General features: G+C 28.9%; 1 protein-coding gene across 1 annotated transcript in view; it reads right to left on the bottom strand.

The window, feature by feature from the left end:
- LOC111682894 (dihydropyrimidinase) overlaps positions 1-2818 on the bottom strand; it is a 33851-nt gene that overhangs the window by 4549 nt on the left and 26484 nt on the right. The gene's annotated exons all lie outside the window — the stretch shown is intronic.

Raw genomic sequence — 2818 nt, 5'->3', positions numbered from 1 at the left:
AGAACTGAACTAGAACTGAACTAGAACTGAACTAGAACTGAACTAGAACTGAACTAGAACTGAACTAGAACTGAACTAGAATTGAACTAGAAATGAACTAGAACTAAACTAAAACTGAACTACAACTAAACTAGAATGGAATAAACAACTTCTTAACAAATGAGTTTCACTTGTTTCTAAAAACCAAATAAATTATATATTAATAATAACCTAACAATTAATAAATCATCAACACTTTAGCTTAAAAAATACCACTTTTGTTTAAAAACAAATATTAATTTGTTTTATTAAATTATGTTCTAAATACCATCATCATGATGGTGAACAGGGCCACACATACAAAACTTAAAAAAAAAAACATACACAATAGGCCACGACATCCAACATCCGTTGATTGTTTGTGTCCAACATTTTGTAACAAATTTTAATTGAATTGAATTAAATTTAACTCGTTTATTCACAGCCGCATAATTTGTCTGTGCATAAGTAAGTGACGGAATATATGTTTTTATATATTTTGTCTGTGTTGTTTGTCAGACATTGGAATAGACCCCAAAGACTGCAAAACAATGTTTAAACGCATTAAACAATTGTTTAAACTAGTTATTTTAATATGTAAACAGCAATAATAAATTGCCAGCATTTAGTTAAAATTAGTGCGAATCTTGTTATTTAAATTGTTTTAAAGATCAGATCATTGCTTGAGCTTTTTATTTTGTTTTTAATCTGGGAAAAATGTGGGTATTTAAAACACGATTTTATTTATTGCGATTAATGTTTTGTATTTATTCATATTTAGTCATTTTAGCTGTTTAAGTTAAGCCTACGTAATTAAATATCTTAAAACAAAATTTTGTTGCAAAACATGCTTTGTAATCGTGTAAACTGATCAGCAGGCCTTAATTTCTTAAAGTGATCTAATTTTAGTTTATTTACTTAGATTAAATAAAACGCAAAATAAAAGCTATATTCAGATTTCAAATAGGATCTTGTACAAGGGAATCGAACCCACCACCTCCGGTATACCAGACTAGAACAGTTAGTTAGTTGTTTAGTTGGTTAGTTAGTTGTTTAGTTGGTTAGTTAGTTAGTTAATTAGTTAGTTAGTTAGTTAGTTAGTTAGTTAGTTAGTTAGTTAGTTAGTTAGTTAGTTAGTTAGCTAGTTAGTTAGTTATTTAGCTAGTTATTTAGTTAGTTAGTTAGTTAGTTAGTTAGTTAGTTAGTTAGTTAGTTAGTTAGTTAGTTAGTTAGCTAGTTAGTTAGTTAGTTAGTTATATAGTTAGTTAGTTAGTTAGTTAGTAAGTTAGTTAGTTAGTTAGTTAGTTAGTTAGTTAGTTAGTTAGTTAGTTAGTTAGTTAGTTAGTTAGTTAGTTAGCTAGTTAGTTAGTTAGTTAGTTAGCTAGTTAGTTAGTGCTTTCCTTCATCAGGGTCTCTGGTGGGAATCTTCTTCTTCCCTCGAGGTACATATGTACCTTGGACAGTGGGTTTCGTCTTCCTACTTTTTTTGGTCAATGTTTAAAATATTAAATTGAATCGAAAAAAGTTTTAAAATTACTGCGAACTTTTAGAAGATCTACATAAACGGTGCTTCAGACGATCAGCCTATTTTTTCAAATTTTAATGGAAGCTTTATTTTTACTGATGATCTCATATTAGTAATTGTTATTTCCATCAAACCATTGATCAACCCCATAACAACTTTCCTCAAACTTTTTGAGAAATGCTTTTTAAACATGATACATGATAAATATGATAATAATTGTACTTTAAATAACGCAATAAAATTTATCAGACTGTGCTGAAGGACAGACAGCCATAAATTAACAAATTGATTATCAACTCCAAGACATGCATATTAAAAATTTACTCCTTTAACTTAGTAATATCTATATATGAATCTCCCCCCCTGAAAACCCCCTGAAATATGAAAGTGAAATTCATCCCTTTGTTTTGAATATTTTAAAATTGTTTGGTTATTTCAAGTGCGGTTTTCCTTTCTATTCTTATGGAAATAGAGGGGGTTGCAGAGATGGGGTAGACGACTACTGTTTCTTTATTGATTTACTGTAATGCGTTTATTTTCACTGAAGGCACGTGCTTTGTTTTTAAGTTGCTGTTGGCTTTGCATATCTATCATTTTCATTAAAATTTTGTAAAAATACATTTATTGTTGTTATTGTTGTATAGAAGAAACTGTCATAGTCCGTTTATGTCTACTTCATGAAAGTGTATTTTATTATTATGATGATGATGACGATGACTCATAAATTGCTATTGAAGGACTCTTTCTCTGTTTCAACTTGAGCTTGTAACATTTATGTATTTATGAGAACCACATCTAGATGGAATCAGTGTCAATGTTGTCTACATTATGTTGATTTCTTTATTTGTTGTTTTTGGGGGTTGTTTTTTATTGCCAACAATTTGGGAAATGCACCCCATATGGGTATGGGTGCTATGAATCATGGTTTGGTCTGGTTGTTATGGTTTTGCGAATAACTAGATAAACGGGATTTGTTGGTTAATAGTGTTTGAATGTGTTAAATAGTTTAAAGAAAAGGTTGGAATAATAGATTATAAAGATTAGTTTTTTAAGCGGGGGGTGCTTTAAATATATAAATAAGTGTAATCTCTTTAGAATTAAATTTATTTTATTGGTCTTTATATTAAGAAATTTACTTCATAAAGGAATTTATTAAGGACGTAAAATCATAATCTATCTATCTATCTATCTATCTATCTATCTATCTATCTATCTATCTATCTATCTATCTATCTATCTATCTATCTATCTATCTATCTATCTATCTATCTATCT

The sequence above is a fragment of the Lucilia cuprina genome, chromosome 4 (genome assembly GCF_022045245.1).
Source record: "Lucilia cuprina isolate Lc7/37 chromosome 4, ASM2204524v1, whole genome shotgun sequence".
Classification (NCBI taxonomy): Eukaryota; Metazoa; Arthropoda; class Insecta; order Diptera; family Calliphoridae; genus Lucilia; species Lucilia cuprina.
This window is presented reverse-complemented; position numbering and strand designations above follow the sequence as displayed.